General features: G+C 50.6%; 1 protein-coding gene across 1 annotated transcript in view; it reads left to right on the top strand.

The window, feature by feature from the left end:
• The window catches only part of LOC114868150 (collagen alpha-1(XXV) chain), a 101,086-nt gene that overhangs the window by 5,379 nt on the left and 77,894 nt on the right, over positions 1 to 17,813 (top strand). The window lies entirely within an intron of this gene.

The raw sequence follows: 17,813 nt of genomic DNA, 5'->3' as shown, positions 1-17,813 counted from the left end.
TGCTTCCTGCAGACAGGTTGGTTCCAGCAGACAGCAAACAGCCAAACGGTTCAGACTGGTTCATGCTCCCAGGGTTCGGTGACTGTCCCCGTTCACACCCGCCTTCAGGCTTCAGATGGTGCGGGCGGGCGTGCCCCAGTCCGCCTGTGGCCCCCGCCTGGTTCCGGCCTGGTCCTGGCCCCCCTGCCCCCCCCGGCCCCGCCCTTCTCCAAGGTGTGCTAAACGTGAGGTGAAACACGAGCGTGTTGACTTTGGCCAGCCACGCAGCCTAGAAGCGTTCGAGGCTGCGAGCGCTGGCAAACGCGCCGCCGTCTCACGCGCCGCCGTCTCACGCGCCGCCGTCTCACGCGCCGCCGTCTCACGCGCAGCCGTCTCACGCGCCGCCGTCTCACGCGCCGCCGTCTCACGCGCCGCCGTCTCACGCTCCCGGTCACAACTGGATCGAAAGGCATGTGAGCGGTCCCGCTCGCACGCAGGCAGACACGGCACCTCGCAGACGTGCAGCGTGCGTGACGACCCCTCGTTCTGCGCTGCAGCTCGTGAAACCTGAGCCGCGGCGAAGTTGTAGAAGTCTCTGGTTTCTAAATAAAGAGGATGAAATCATGAAGTAAATGCACTGAAGCCGCTCATTCTCAATTATCTCCACAGGCTGTGATATTAAAAATGGTGTGGAATGCGGTTTTGTAATTAAGGCGTCAGCGCGAGGCTCCATCTTGGCTCTGTGTTTCCGTGCACTCTCTGCCTTTAGTTACTTTAGTCACTGCAGAACGTGCACCCGCTGACGGTGGAACGGTGCATCCGCGCTGTCTGGGCCAGTGGACATGAACGGCCACCTGACGGTCTGCTCGGACCACAGACCACCTCGCTCCCCATGCGTGCGATGAGGACGAGGGCCGAATCAGCTGAGCCACAGTCAGAGCCTGGAAACCCAGCAAGCCGTGCGCTCTCATTTAATTGGCCGCTCATTGGATATGGTGTGACAGCTGGTGAAAGTGTCTTTTCTGGCAGCATGATGAATGGCACCGAGGCTGTAGCCGCTTGTTTCATTGGATGGATGCACAGGCTTGCGACACTGATGCATAAATATCCTCTTAATATGAAAAGGGTAAAGTTGTGTTTTCTTAAAGGAGGACGGATCCCTGATCGCTGATCACCAGGGAAATAGATGAGCGACTCTGCATGGTTCTATTTATTTTTAGTCGTCAATTAATAAGAACTGTAAATTCTTAATGATCAGTACTGTGTTCAGTGTTTTTCCCTGCAGAATGATGCTGAGCAGCTGATGCAGTTAGACTGGTTTCACGCTGAGACGAAATGTTATCTGACTGGAAATCAGAGGATCACGCACACAGTTTAAATATTTTCCTTGCAAACAAAATGCTTTGTTTTTGCCAAATGTGGCAGAGGAGACGGCCTCGTTGCTCCTCAGCAGCAGCCCCACCGCCTCCACGCTCTGGGAGCCGCGCGTGCGTCCAGGTTAATGAGCCGCCTCCCGTGAGTCGCTGCCGCTTCCAGCTGCGCGTGACGTGTTGCTGCGACGTCTCCGGTCTGTTTCTAGAACGGCTGGAGCCGCAGCGCGTTTCACACAGAAGGTCGCACCTTGGCGCCTGGTGGCAGCGTGATGGAGCACAAAACGCACACATAATGTGTGGCGCTGTTATTATGGGATGCTCTGCTACTGCAGGTCATGCACCAAATGCTCTGATCTGTTTGAAGCTTTTAGTTTAGTTGAGGCTTTTTTAAATTTGAGCTACGAGATAAACAAGAAGTCTGTTTGAAAAGAGTGAAAGCCAAAGTTTCTTGTGTCATAAGTCCGAAGCGAGCGTGTTCCTCCGCGCGTGGACAGGCTGAGGGATGGATAGTAACAGTCAGGCTCAGTGTAAACGCTGGGAACGCTGGGAGTGTGTGGTCAAGGTTATCGCGGGTGTCGCCCGGGCAGATACGCAGCGCGTCGGCGTGACTGATTCAGCGCTCGCGGTGGAGATCGCGTCGACTCCAGCTCTGAGCAGAAGATGAGTGACGACGCATCGCTGTGACCTTGACCTGCGAAACCAATGACCTTCTCAGCGTCCTCGCAGCGGGAGCCGCCACTGTTTAGCGTTAGCGGCGCTTTAGCAGCCGTAGGAAATAATGATGGAGACGAGTGGGGGCTCGGTGGACGTCTGCTGAGGCTGATTCGACCTGACGGGACCTACGACAGTGTGTCTTTGCTGCAGCGTCAGGCGGCGTCGTTGCCTCCCTGACGAATGTGTAACATCACAGCGGCGTTCAGAAACACGCCGGCGGGCGCTCAAACTGACTATTGGGTTTCAGCTCCGACGACCGCCGCGAGCTGCTTTCTTTCATGCTGTAAAATAAATGAGAGGCAAAGTCCTGCTCACGTGTGGCTTTGCAGTCAGATGGCGCTTGTTTTTAAAGCGCGCGCTTGGCTTTCACACCTATGAACCCGGAGCCGCTCTGAGGCCGGGGTCAGCTGGCGTCTGATCTCGCTAATATAAGGGTGTGGGTTTCGTGTGAGCGAGAACAGGGACCAACACAACATAACTCAATGCAACTCAAGATTTAAACCAAAGAACGACGCCGTCCCATAGGAGCTGAGGCGCTCCAGCTTGTGAATGTCATGACCGTAAATCTGCGTTGCCAGACCCAGATCCAGTTGCAGCGTTAGAACGATGCTGCCGTTAATGTGAAACAAAAACATATCGCCTCGTCCACTTAGCAGAGACTTGGGATCCGGCTCGAAAAGCCGCTGCGACGCATGTGCTAGCGCTGCTAGCATAACGTATTAGCGGCGTCTGACGTGCTGTGTCGCCGCTAGCGAAGGTCAGAGCTGCAAAGGTTTCGTCCTGTTGCGTTCGTCTCTACAGATCAGTGCAGGAACGTGAGGCCGTTACAGTGAGTCGGTGGTGATTTAGTGTTTTGGAGTTTTCCAGACCTACGGTTTTATTTCTGTTAGCACGTTGGCGAAGTGCGGGAGCTGCTGGGTGGTTGGCTGGGTCCCTCAGATCGGCCGTGCTTTTCTTTCTGCTCCTCTCCGCCTCCCTGACTGGCTGCAGGTACGCTGCTCCCCTCTGGCCTGTTCTCAGGTTAACGTGGCCTGGCCAAAGTCAACACGGGAGGAAGTGGGGAAACGACTTCTCTCGTTCGCACCGAGGCCGCTAATGCCCCTCTAGATCTGGTGTCAGACAGGTCACCTTAAGATTTGTGTTGAACACACAACTGAGGTTAGTTTGACAAATATGAGCAAATAAGGTCTTAATTGGTTTGCATTATTTTATGTCTGTGGCGTTGAGTAAATGATTGCGTTCGGCTGAGAGAGCAGCGCCTGGAGGCATTGTGGGTGGGGGGGGTGTGATTGCTCTGACATGTTCTGGGTTTGACCTCTGATTCCTCCACAGACAATGAAAATATTTGGAATAAAAGCTGGTTGCACAACGCACCAAAGCAAAATCCAAGACAAACATGTGGCACAAGCTAAATGTCTCTTTAAAAATACTCTGGACTGCAGAGAAGCGTCACATGGGAAATGTGCTTCTGACCTTTTGTCCCGAAGCTACAGTTTTGGTCAGACACTGATGTTTCTCTTAATAAAATGGCATTTTGTTATTGTAGTCGACAAAATGAGCCACAGAGGTTAATGTCGGCAGCCCACAACAAGTCAGCTTCCCCCACAAATGTACTGTAGGTTCACGCTCACATCAGCGGTGAAACCTGAAATGAGGCGAATTGCTCATGAATGGGGTTTTGCAGACGTCTCCAACGCGCCGCAGAGCGGCAGCCGCTCAGTGATGTTGAAAATGGGTGGTGTTCAAGGCCCGTCCCGAGCCCCGTGTTTAATTAATTTTGTGTGTTTCCCATGTGGACACAGGCCAGTCAGGTCGGTGCAGCCTGATAACGGGTCGCTCCAGTCGGCTCTTTGTGCCAGGATTCGTTAAGTATCACCATTCTTTTGGCGACAAATGGAATAAACCATTGTGTAATTGACGAGGGCTGAACAATCTTGCTGCTCCTTCACTGCTGTCAGCCACTACATGAAAGACGCGTTGAGCTGTTTCAACTAGGAGCAAAGCTGTCTTTTACGAGCAGTCTTTGAGTCACTAGAGACATTTATCCCTTCCTCCACCAACACAGCCCTTCCTCTGCTCTGGGCATTCGCGTCTTTATTCTGCTCAAAGGCTTTTCTCCAGTTTCAATGAGTGGAGCTCGGGGAAGCAGGCTGTTCGGGTCTCCAGCTTTTGACGGGATTTATCGACCGGGTGAGACAAAAAAAAGTGACCAAAATAAGCAGCGGAGACGAACACAGAGGCGACTGGTGGGTCGGAGAAATGAATGTGTTAAAGCGAAGCAGCCTGTGTGCGCCGCTGATACGGATCCCCCACGAGAAGGTACAGGTCACCAAAGCCCCGCGAACACAGGCGGAGGAGGAGGAGGAAAGGATTTACTGGGGTCTTTTGAAGCGTTGAAGCTGGCGGGAGCACCAGAAACAAGCAGCAGCGCTGAAAGAGGCATTTTCTGCGACGCTTCAGAATGATAAATTATAAAAACGTCTTCGGAGGCCACATTAAATGGTTCATGAAAATAGCAGCGCCTGAGAGTTGACTGTGCGCCCTCTGTGTGCCGCGCTTTGATGATGCTAAAGGCTTCACTGTTCTGTCTGCTGTGAGGACGTGGGCGAGGGAGGGTGCATTCTGGGTAATTTTACTGTTGACCCTCATTGTCACGGATGCGTGGGCTCTACCTGTAGGACGCTGAGACTCCAGATGTGCTCACAGGTGAAGCAGGTCGGGCCCGGAGCCATGTTTGTGTCGTAGGATATTGAACGTGTCAGTGAGGTTCTGTTGGTTGAGGTGTGAGTACGAAGCCGAGCTCGTGGTGTGTGTGTGTGTGTGTGTGTGTGTGTGTGTGTGTGTGTGTGTGTGTGTGTGTGTGTGTGTGTGTGTGTGTGTGTGTGTGTGTGTGACCACAGCAGGTGGAGCAGGTCTGGGATCAGGGGAGGTCTGCGCCCCTTCAACCCCAGGCCGCTCGGAAACAGTCAATATTTGAACTCCCATCAAAGCGGCTCCTGTAACTCCATCAGAACGGGTTTGTTTAGGAGCCAGTAGGAACCGTATGCAGGCAACACTGGACATTATTAATTATTATTAATGACCCGTATGGTTCATGTATTTATAATGAGAGCGGAGCTGAAAGGGTCAGAATCAGTGAGCTGCATCCTTTGAATGTGTGACATGTTCTGGTTGCAGCTTCTTTATTATCATGTACAAAATAAAACACTTGAAGTGTGTATGAAGAATCTCATCATGTTGGGAGTTTGGCTCAGTTCCCTAAAGCAAACGGTTCACCACCGTTCCATCAGAAAACACAGCGTAGCTTTATATCTCCAACCGTCTGCTCGTCTGTCTTTGCGCTGATCTCACGACACCTTTTCACTCGATCCCAACGACACGACACGCATTCCTCCGTCCTCGTCCACAGCGTGCGATTCAAGTTTGGACGTTCTCAGGAGAGCGAGGCGCGCTGGTGTCTGGGTCCATTCCTCTCTGTCTCCTGAAAGTGTGTGGAAAAACACTTACATGGTTTTGCTTTGATTTGCAGTGTGTACCCAGGGATTTCCATCACAGACTCTCTCATGTGGGCTTCTGTTCCTGCTCCTGCCTGCTCATTCAAACCATCCTCTCATGAGGCTCTAGAACAAGACGGTGTCTTGACTGCGTCAGAGATCAGGGTTTCTGTACATCCACTGTGAGGACAGATAGAAAAACAGGGCCCTGACTCCAGCAGGTACTCGCCTCGAAAACTCCTCAGTTGAACGGTTCAGGCCCGGTTTCGGATTTGGAGCGGCCGGTCACACAGCTTGTCGCATGCAGAGCCCATCAGCCACACTTGAGCCACATTAGTGGGCGCTGGTAAACGGTGGGCCCGCGTCTCCTGCTGCAGCCGTTTTAATGTCCTTTTACAGCCTCCTTCCTTCCTCCCCGCGCTGCAGCCGTCCGAGAGGCCGTGCAGGCGCGCTGGGGAGCAAGGAAGTCGGCGCTTCATTACGTGAGCGTGTCGCTGAGAACAACCCCGGCTCTGTTTGGGCAGAGAGAGACACTAATCATCAGACCGGGCCAGAAGCCTGATGCTTATGAGGCGTCCTGCTGCGGTTCGTGCATTTTTATTTCATAAAGTCCAGTCGGCGGCTGCAGCATGGAGGCGCTGCGTGTAATTAGCAACGATACATGATTTTAATTAAATCAGCACGTGAACTGGAGCAGAAAAGTTTAATCCATGATCTAACTTCCTGATTTAGCCCGTTTTATAGACACATTACCTTAAGTATCAGCATTCATGCTGTTTGGCCAAATGTTCCCCGGATCTGTCTGAAGAACAACTGTGGCTCATGTCCAGCCTATTTATATGGCTGCCAACACCAGGATTAACAACTTTACCTTAAAATTAGGCGGCGGTGAGGATGGATGTCGACTAAGCTCACACAAGCCCAGGGCTCACACTTGGAATGCAGTCCAGCTGTAAAAAGCCGTCTTTAAAGCTCCACTCACACTCGCTGTTCGACTACAATTACCAGAGCTCCTCTGTTAAAAGTGGCTCCAGTCAATGAGCTTGGCCTGAAACATTGCTGCTGTAAATTCATTGACACAAAATGGATCCCCCAAGGTTCTGTTGGTACTGCAAAAGCCCAAGCATCTCCTGTCCTCAACCTCCTTGTTCCTAAACCTACTTGGTTCCTGAACCTCCTTTTTCCTGAACCTCCTCCGTCCTTGAACATTTCTTGGCTTCAGAACCTCCTTGTTTCCTAAACCCCTTTGTGTCTAAACTCCCTTATTCCTTAACCTCCTTGACTCCAGAACCCCCTTGGCTCCTGAACCTCCTTGTTCCTGAACCTCTTTTTTCCTGAACCTACTTGGCTCTTGAACCTCCTTGGTTCCTAAACCCCTTTGTGTTAAACTCTCTTATTCCTGAACCTCCTTGTTCCTGAACCTCCTTGGCTCCCGTGCATGTAGCAGGCAGAACAGACCCCCCGCTGGCAGGTGTTTGTCCGCTGCGCCTCCGGGATCGGCTGCGTGGGGACGGATTAGAGAAGGTGAGAGTGTTGGAGCTGCGCCACGACGGGCGTCCCGGCTGCTGCTGTTTAGCCAAGACAGCGCCAGTGAAACAGAAAACAGATGACGGGGGGCGGGGGGGGGTGGGGGTGGAAGCCCGGCCTGAGTGCTCCTTCTGTTCTGCGTCTGCTTCCCCTCCGGGGGTGTCAATAGGATATGACTACCATATTGCGCACGTTGTTGCTCGTGTTGCAGCCTGGTGTCGCTCCTCCATTTGCACCACTTTGCTGGTTATTGTATCATTAGTGAAGCCTAATGCAGACTGGGAACCCCAGTGATGGCACCTCACCCCCCTGCATAGTGTCTGTTTAGATGCATTACGCCTAGCCAGCAAACTCCGGCTCCTCCCATGACATGGACGTGTTCTACCGGGTGCTTGCGTGTGTGTGTGAAGGACGCCAACGAGCTCAGACACACCTACGTGGACGATGCCTCCTCCATTTGGGTGCTTCTTCAAAGCATTCTTTGCTTCCAGGCGTCAGTCATAAACTGAGGCAATCACACGCTCCCTTTATGTTCTGCAGCGGCTCCTACTGGCTAAATGCGGGTATGTTCCTATTGGTGCTTGGTGATGCTCTTGGTCCATGTGACCAAACGAAGCCGGACACTGAACGTACCCATCAGTGTAGACTCCCTTCACTGCAGCTGAGCTCTGCCTGTGCTGCGACGTACCCAACCTGCTGCTGCACCTCCGTGATCTGCAGTGTTTGCCAAAAGCGTCCGGCAGCAGCTCCATCTGGAGGCTTGAGCTGCTGAGCTCCTCTGTGCTCGCTGACCCTCATGACGATGATGATGATGCTGCAGTGTGGGACAGTCTTATGGCTTTGGGAGAAGTCTGCACCACAAGGTCATTCTGTCGGTGGCAGATCTGAAGATTTATAGTTTAATCTTTTGTTTTTTAGTGTATTCCTTCTTGTGCACAAATGTAATCAATAAGCAACTGTTTCTGTTTTTATTGATCATTTACTTATTCTGTAGATTAACTGTGTCCTCGCCTAAACAAGCCCGACGGCCTCCATCCACTCTCCCATCTCCACTCTGCACAGTCTAACGTTGTTTTCTCTAAGGACTTTTCCAAAGCTTTTTGTCATGGAGGGTTTTTGCATCAGGGCCGGATCCAAAGCTACGATGTACTGGCTACAGGATACTGCTGAAGTGTTTTCTTACACCAGGCTCAAACTCCACGGGCCGATTAATAACCCGGCTTCTTCCAGCGCCTTGTGAGTTTTGGCACTAAAGTACTGCTCCGTGATTAGTTTTACATAAAGAATGTAGGTGGTTTGAGAAACTACGGAGCAGTTCTAGTTCTTATCAGTATTTATTATTTGGTCTTTGCTCCGCACTCAGAACTGAAGGAGGCTGTGCCTCTAAAGTCATGGCTCCTGAACCCTGGACACACTGAAAATCTTTGGACCTGTTTTATTTAGGTTCTTTATGGGCCTCAGTTGCCACATGCCTGCACACAGCACTATGCCATCATGTCAGCCACCAGGTGTTGGCACGCTTTGCTGGACATGCAGGTGGGTGAATGGGCAGGCAGACAGGCCGGCTCTGCTCTCTGGCACATGCGAGGCTCAGAGAGCGACAGCTGAGCCGAGGTCGACGCCTCCCAAAGCTCATCTGTCACTCAGCGCCTTTCCCAAACCGCAAGGCTTCTTTCGAGATGCCGCAGATCGTATCGGCTACGGCTCCGACAAACAAAGGGGGAAGTTGAGGAAATGGCTTCCCACTTGTTTATGGTCCTGTGCCCTCGGAGTAGACGAGGCCTTTGACCTTAGAGAGCTCGCGTCAGACTTGTGAAGCAGGCAGCAGAACAAGGCTCGAGACTAAAATAGTAACATGGGGGAAACATGAGATTTCTGCCCATCTGTTGTGATGCTCAAGTCCCAGTGAGACGGTGCTGAAAGAAACCTTAACAATACTATTCCAGGCGTCGTCATTGTAATGTATTATGACTGTGGTGCAGTCATAAAGACAGCGTCTTTCAATCACACGCTACATACAGTAAAACACACAGAATACAGTTCTGTAGCGTATTAATAGTTCACAGACCCAGTGGACGGAGCCTTTGAGGAATGACACACATGACCAGCAGTCCCAGCTTTCCTTTTCCTGAGCGTTGGTGAGGTGGCAGTGTGAGTTTGGAGATTAGGCTCCAGCTGGCGTTGGGTCCCCAGAGGAGCCCTCGTCAACCCTGCACACCGGGTAATTTTGATAAACACTGATGTCAGATTTGTACCTTTTTGCCTGCTCAGAATAAACCGTCCTCCTCCGTGTCCGTTCCCAGTTGTCCAGGCTGGTGCACACGATATATAGTTTCTGCAAATGGCCTTAAACAAGCAAACTAGCAGAAGATTCCAGTGTTTCTGTCTCCGCCAAGATGTGCCAAGACACATAAGTGTCATTGGTTATATAGAAGATGAAGTGTTACTTGGTGTTTTGCCCAAAACCAAAATAGAGCGTTTGCTGTCTTTAATCATATTTTCTTTTGTGTATGTGGTAGAAAGCCTGGCCCAGAAAGCATTTTGTAAATCTTGTGGAACCAGTTCATGGGCCTCGTAGCCGAGGGGACACGGATTCCCTTCGTCGTCGCCATCCACTTTCCCCGTCGGGCCAAAAGCGCACTCCTGTGTTCTGGGATCGATGGGTGCCAGTGGCTGCCACTTCTTCTGGGAAACATTTCCTCCAGTGACGGCCTGTGGTGAAATGTTTACAATGTGGGAGCTATTAGCAGCCAGGCGTAATCAATACTTCTTTTGTTTCCTCGACCCACATGCTCAGACCCTCGAGTCTTTAGTGGCTCCATGACTATTGGTGAAGTCGTAGTGAGGCAGCTGTAGTGTAATACTACATGTAGACGGGTTTACTAACGGCATGTAGCTTAGCACTGAAGACATGACGGATGTTGGAATGTAATAATCAGGTTCTTGTTACTAGCACCGAGTGTAGGCCACAGCTACAGCACATTAGGCCTCCAACTGCTGCTGCTTGAACCTGTGGCTGCTGGAGGTCAGCACTGTGTGAACGTATCATCTGTAATCGATGCCGGCAGGCAGCAGGCGATAATAGGTGGGATCGATGAGGGAACCTGTCGTGCAGGACTGATCTGTGTCGCTCCTCTAATTCCAGCGCTGGTATTTCTGTAGCCGCTGCAACGCGCTGGTTTCCGGCTGCAGGCACATGCATGTAAAAGCCACAAAACCCTGGATGCTATCAAGCCCACAGGCCCATTCAGCAGCACCTGCTATTGGAATCTGAGAATCACCAAGCCAGCAGCTGATTCCCCCCTTTTACCCCCGAATCCCCAACGTATGGGGATGATTGATGAGTGGAACACATGCAGAGTAAGTGTTTATCTGCGGCATCATCTTCTTGAAATCAGAGCCTCGCGTACCTTTTGTTGTCGTTTGCTCACAGCTTGCTCTCAGCTGCAGACATCCTCGGTAAAAATTGCCGCGCACCTGTTCCCACGTTGGCTTCATCCCGAGTCCACAACAAGTGGGCTCAGTGCCAGGATCTTCTGGGACTGTACCGAGATCAGTTTGGCAGAGGAAACAAAACTACTGCAGATTTGATGACAAATATCCCTCAGCAATGTTGGTATTTTCATACGTCGGCGATAGAGAAAAATAATCCTCTTAACAGTTCAGTTCTTAACGTGAAATCTTATACTTTGCATGAAATCCAGTCTTTTCTCTGTGAGGATAAAGAGAGACCTCGAAGTGGTTTAATAGGTGGGTGCATAGTGTGAACACTGCTTTTAGGTTTTCTGATGATGTGTGTGACCATTCATTCCTTCCGCTGTCCTCCCTCATCAGTGTGTTACTCACTAAATGATTTCATACGTTCATTTACTGTCCTTGAAGTCGACGAGGCACCGTCCAGTATTCCCTCTGTGTTCACAGCTAATTAATTACACCCTCACCGTCTCACAGTGCTAACCCTCTGAATTATGATCTGTAAAACTCATAAAGCCGTCTGCTAAGTGTTTTAAGAAGGAGGCGGGGGACGTGGAATAGGTGCAGACAGAAGTAAACAGTAGCCGTGTCCACACCTACTGTCTGACGCTGCTGCTTGAAGTCCAGCCAGTGTTTCCTAACATTCACACAATCAGTGCATCATTCAAGTTGAGCCGTGATTTGATTATTCTGGCTGTTAATTCGAGGACGGGATCCAAGTGAAGGTAATTATTCACAGGAGGATTTGGACTGAAGTAGCACTGGCCAGTGGACTTCTGACTGAGGGGTTCTGTAAGGTCACTGGACGTTCTACCTCGTAGAACCGTGGGATGAACAGGTTCTGCCTGACGTGTATCTAATGGCCGTCGGGTTCCTCAGCGTCTGGACACTGAAGGTTCTGGCGTCTGTGACTGAGATGTTTTATTCACATCGTTCAGAGCTCGTAGCAGCTGCTCGCTCTCCTCGGTAGCAGTCGGTTGCTCAGCATCGCGCACCAATGTTTGAAACCCGGTTCTGTCTGCAGCCGGCTTGACGCCTTGCAGCTGTTGAGAGATGGTTGGCAGGTGGATAACCTGGTTTACAGAACAACACCTGGTATTAATCTCTAAAATGGCTCAAATACATGTTTACCTGATTCTGGCTCCTTTTTTGCTGCATCAAACCCACATGTTGCAGCGAGTATGGCTTGTTAAGCTAATATTAATATTTCAGGAGGGGGTTTTAAATTTTCCCTGAGGGAGCTTTAATCGCTTTGCAAATAAAGACAGATCAGTCTGGCCTGCGAAGCCTTTCATCATCGTGACATAAGATGGACGCCGATGCTATTGGACAGTCCTGTCTGTAAACACAAGTGGCTGGAGGCCGGACAAAGCCACACTCTGACTCAGGGACCAGCCCGGTGTTGTGCTTGGATGTAAAGTTGTATACCACAGGAAACCTGAGAGAAAGTGTGTGCTGTCTGCAGCACCCGCCCTCCACAGCGCTGCCAGACAGCGCTGATACTGTACAGAGCCGGCAGCCTCTTGGTCTCTGTCACCAAAATGCATTAGCTCAAACGCATATATGTGATTTACATCTGTGTTAAATATTTAAAGGAATAGTCCATGCAACCTATTTATTTGCCTGCATCCATCTTTCAGTTGACTGTGAAGCTGCAGCCAGGCGGTGGTTAGCTCAGACAGCCCGGCTCTGTCATGATGCATGTTCAGTGCTCCACACAGCGGCCCTTCTTATGTTTAAGTGCTTAGGTTCCACCACAGCAAGCGTCGGCCTCCAGCCCCTGTGTCCACGTCTGCGCTAAGAAATTAATTGTAAAGTTTCTTTCTTGGACAAAGTGCACATCACCAACTTCACAGTGGCACCCGTGAGCTGAGCAGAGTTTAATTTCTGGGGGTTTAAACAGATTTTTGTCTTTTCACCCAATGAAATATCAAATGTTCCTCATTCCACTAGTGCCTGTTCACTCAAAGACCCTAATAAAGCCTTTCATCCTGAGGCAGCGCTTGTCTTTCTCCCGTAGCAGCACGTTGTGGTGTCACCGCTTCATTAGGGCTCTGTGGCGTCTTTGTGCGGCGGCCGGGAGCGTGCGGACGGCGGTGGAACCGGGCTGGACGGGCAGAAATAGTGCCCCAGGGACAGCACAGACTTAGAACTTGGCGCTGATCAGACGCAGCTCAGGTTACTACCAGCTGCCCACCCAGATTTTCTGGCAGGTTAAAGTGTCCACATCTAAAGCCCTGCCAACAGTGAGACGGAGCCCGGCCTCTGAGAGCAGTATTGTGTCTCTGGCTCAACCCGGCCTTCAGCTGCAGCAGCAGCTCCACGCAGGGACCCAGGCGTCGGCGCCTCGGGTCAAATATGTCTTTCAAGACCACATGAGGAGGACGTAGGACCTGACCCCGGTCCCCTCGTTACCGCCTGTTGCAGCAGGTCGTCACCGAAGGCTGCAGCGCGGTCCCACAGGAAGTGTGAGGAGCTCTATTGTTCACGGAGAGCGATGGAGTTGAGGAATATTAACCCGGAAAGTGTGAAAAGTAATAACTTTGGGAAATAAACGCGACGCACCGAGCAGCAAACCTTTTGTGATATTAGAGTCTCAGGTTGTTTCCCATCAGCTTGCAGTTAATAGGGCTTGAAATTAAACAGCAGAAGTGCAGCTGAAGAGTGTATTTATTGCCTGACGCGGCTCCTTGTCTTTCCTCCTCCTTACCTTGCTCACGGAGCTTTTCTCTGCTCCTCCATGTTTAGTCAGACTGAGTCAGGCTCCGTTCCCTCGGTCTTTCTGGGCCGTGACCTTCCAGTGTCCCTCTCGTCGGGCATTTTTCAGCCTGTATTTCGAGCGCCTTAGCAACGGGTCGGTGCTGGGGGGTCCATTGGGGGGTGAGCGTTGGGTGAGCTGAAGCGCCCGTGCTCATGCGATGAAAGGCCGTCATTGTCAGCCGGGCAGAGATCCCTTTGTGTGTGCATATGTCTGATGGGGCCTTGTCATCTCCGTGAGACAGCGTGTTTGTTGACTCACCGCGGGAGCGATGTGAGATCCTGTCACTGCGAGCGGCTTCTGGCTCCAGCGCCAGCTCCTCCGTCTCCCGCGGCATCTCCAAGCAGCGGCCTGGATCTCCCGACCGCATCCTCAGTCGGTCAGTTTCTGCCCAACTCTGACTTTTTTAAGAATGCGCTGCTTCGCTCATTTGCAGCTTGTGAGCGTTTCGCGTTTTGGGGAAAGTCAAACGCTGCGCCTGCGTTTTGAGCAGAGGTCAAGCGTGCGCCGTCATGGCCGCCGTGGGGTCCTGGCCCTCGCCCCCAGAGCTGGGACTTTTAGTCTGTCTAGTCTGGCAGCACAGCACTTAGAGCTGAGTCTCAGGCCCATGAGGCAAATTTGGCCTTCAACATAGGTTTTTGTTGGCATCCCAAAAGGCTGCGAGAGTGATATAGCTTTCTTTATTTGGCCCAGTTGAATGTAATTTAGCAATATCGGAGGTGTGTTTTGATTTCTTCGGGCATATTAACAAGCATTGTGGAGACCAAGGAAAATATTCCTGCTGCTGCATTTTAGGCTTATCTGCGACCAGTGGATCACTTCAAGTCTAAAATTTCAGTTTTTAGCCATATCAAGCTGAGCATCTCTGGCCTAATCATCCTGGACCTGCTCCTTTTTCACTGGTGCTCATAGTGGACAGATGGACACGGGGCTTTGCTGGGTGTCAGACCAGTTTAACTTGGTGCCGTGTGGCCGGACTCGTGCAGGAAACGAGCGTCGCTCGAGCCGGAGACACGTGGACCTGAGAGACACACGGGCAGTCGCATTAATCTCCATGATCACAGAGAGTCTTCCCATCTGTCAGCGCAATGGCTGCTGTGATTAATAGAGAGGAAATTAGTCCGTTTGACTGAGCACACTGAAAACGCGGCATCGACCGAAGGCAGCGCAGAGGCCTTTAACCAGTTTGTCTTGTGTCACATGGTAAATGAGGCAATTAACGAAAGAGCCACATTCTTGTTCATTTGAAATGTGCCCAAATCAAACCCTGTTCACTGCATTCAGTGCTTTTCAAGACTCCTCAGTTACTGCTGTGAAGGATTATGAAGTCGCGCTCAACGATGAAGAGTCACGTTTCATGCAGGTGTGAAGCGTGAGGCTCGGGATCGTAGAAGAATTAGCGGTACTAGCGCGTGTTTTGGACCTTGAGCTCAGGCACAAAGCTCGGGCTCAGGAAAAGGCTCCGTTTTTGAAAGGAAAATAAAGCAACAAGCCTCCACTATTTCCCGCCGCCGCCCCTCGGGCCAAGTGTGGGTTTGACTGACAAGGTTTTCAGTTTCAAGCTCCTCGAAGCTGTCAGCGTCAGCCCTCCGCTGCCAGTTGCTTACATATGTCCCATTCCCACGAAGCGCCCGCTAGCATTAGCGTTAGCGTTAGCGGGACCCCTGAGGACCGCCGCTCAGAGGGACCGTCTCCAGGGTTTCACATCAGGGGCCGTCGCTTCGCTGCTACTTGAGGATCGGCATTAAGAAACGCGTCCCCGGTGCTGGTTTTGCGCCGAGCGCCTCGGACCTGGAGCGACTGCAGCTCCAAGTGAGCCCAGGTCACAGTGTGTCGACGGAGCATGACACCCTGCCTGGCACCAGCGTTCCACGGCCCCTGATCTTTTTCATCACCGCCTCTGCTGACACTAACAGCACCGAGACCTCAAGAGAACTGCCTGCTTTGATTTATGACAAAGTGATTCTGTTACACAGACTATGTTTGCAGCATGTATTTACTCTTCAAGTGCTGTTGCTGGATCTACATCAGAGGCCAGAGTTTGGAATAGATCGGGCTCGGGCCGCATTCACACCTGTTATTTAGTGCCGTATTAAATTCTTCATCCTCTGTACCATCATTATACAACATACCAAAATAAATCTGCCCATAGCTGCTTGATCCTGTTTCTTGAAGGACAAATACCATTGAATGAATTAGGTCACCTAATTATCAGCTCGACTTTAGTGTCAGGACGACGAAAACATTTTTAAATGGTTCCATGCAAATCTTAGTTACATAAGCAGAGTCATTGGCAGGTGATCAGTTGCCAGCGAATAATAATAAATGCATTCATGAAGACGCTGCAGTGATTCATTACAATATGCTCCTACCTCTAATGATGAACCCGCTGTGCAGCGGGAGACTCTTCCTGTAGCGTTACTGGCGTGATCCACTGATGCCAGAGTCCATCAGAGACTTATTGAAGTGGATACGCCAACAGCAGTGATACGGAAACACTGAGCGCTCCAGACCTTATCAAGCTGCCACCCTTATGACTAATACATGGAAAGAAAGTTTAAATCATCCAGAATTTCTTCAAATTTCCAAATTGCGTCTGCTCGACATGACTTTTATGGTAACCGTTTGCATTATGACACTTTGATGTTTCCTATGAGACCCGACTTGACTAAGTGCTGCCTCGTGCGCCAGAAACGGCGATAAATCAAAAAGGGAAATAATTTGCAATCCCTCCACAAACGCCATTCATTGCGCTTCCCCAGCCGCTGTGCTCAGAGCTCCGCTTCCCCTCTATTTCCCCACTATTTATTGAAAAGCGTAGCATGAGTGCATTTCATTTGGTTTAGGGACTGAAATGTTTGCAGCAGGGACACTTCACAAATGGCTGGTTAATGCTGTGTGACAAGACGCCGTGATTCTCTGCATCTCAGGAGAGGAAATAACCCGTCGACTCCTCGTCTTTTAAATTCCTCATATTTACGGCCGCCGTGATTTCAACTATTTGTTAGCAACTATCGATCCTTTAGCAGCAGTTGCCCCATATGAACCGCATAATCAGTTTAATTCACTGGCTTGAAGATGTTTTAGTATCTTGGCGAGAACATTACAGTCTATTGCTTTTTACTGCCAGCTTTCTAACAGAGACGCTCTTTAGTCTAGAGGTAGAAGGTTGACGTCGGCTGTGTCCTCGCACGCCCTGCATCCATGTAACGCTCCTCCACCGGAGAGATGACTGTACTCTACCAGTAACTGCCCCCTAGTTGAAATATAGCTCAGGGCAAATTAATTTATATTAGCCAGGTTAACTGGAATTATAAGATATAATTAGTTTAGCTTCCACATAGCAACTATTAATTATTAAGGCTTAATGCTGCCGACACCTGCTGCTCTTAAAATAAGGGAAACACATTAGAACTGCAGAATTTAAAATCAGAAAATGAGAGTCCCCACTCGACATATGGTGACTAATGGAACTAATAGATGGACAGAGAAGAAATCGCTAAGCAACCAACTGAGGAGCTTTCAGTTTGAGGGTGTTTTGTTGCTGTCAACATTATTAGTGTAAGGATTCATTAATCATTCATGAGTCAAGGTCTCAAACATGCAGATGTGTTTCCCACTTCAACCTGTCGCCTGCAAGATGACATAGCACCACACAAGCCCAGTCGCTGCTCGCTGTCAATTGTGTGGAGGAAAAAGCCCTTTGCTTTGGTACGAACCCTTAAACCTGTAAACATGATGCAGCGCTCTTTATTTAAGAATGAATGAAGACATCTGCCACAACGTCCTTAAAGGCGTCTGTTTATTTTGGCTGAACCTGGCTGAACGGTCAGATAATAAAGAGTGGTTCCTGCAGCGGGAGACGATCTTTCACAAGAGACAGTGAAGTGTTGCAGTGAAGCTTCCAGGCGTCCAATGGCCTGTTTGTGTTAAATACGCAATAAAAGCACGGTGTGAGATCGTAAACCTACACGGATCCGCCCTAACACAGAATAAACACCAGGCCGATTCTCCTGGCGTCGCAGCGTCACGTCAGGAAGTCGCCGTCCAACTGTTCGGTTTCTCTACAAAATGAAAGATCGTTCAGCAACAAGACACAAGGACAAACATCAGGGTCGTCCTCCGCCGCTGAAGAGCAGCAGCCAACATCTGGAGCGCCCTCCACGGACGGATGAACCACTGCGTCCTCCTGCACCGCGGGACGACAAACAGCTGGACGAGGGTCCAGACCGTGATAATCAGCCACAGAATAGATGGACATATGACTGTTGGACTTAGTGAAGCAAACAAGTCACTTCATAGTTAAAATCCCAGACTCAGAAACAATCGCAACAATTTACTGGCGTGACTTTGTCTGATACGTGGAGCCGATTTGAAAGGTAATTGCGCTGCACAGGCCGAGTGCCCTTCAGCGTTTGCGGTCAAACACAGACAATGGATGGGATTCTCTCTCATGCAGAACATTGACAGCGGTGAAGTGGGTAACACTATCTG

The sequence above is a fragment of the Betta splendens genome, chromosome 2 (genome assembly GCF_900634795.4).
Source record: "Betta splendens chromosome 2, fBetSpl5.4, whole genome shotgun sequence".
Lineage (NCBI taxonomy): Eukaryota > Metazoa > Chordata > Actinopteri > Anabantiformes > Osphronemidae > Betta > Betta splendens.
Note: the sequence above shows the minus strand (reverse complement) of the source record. Positions and strands in the feature narration are given on the sequence as shown.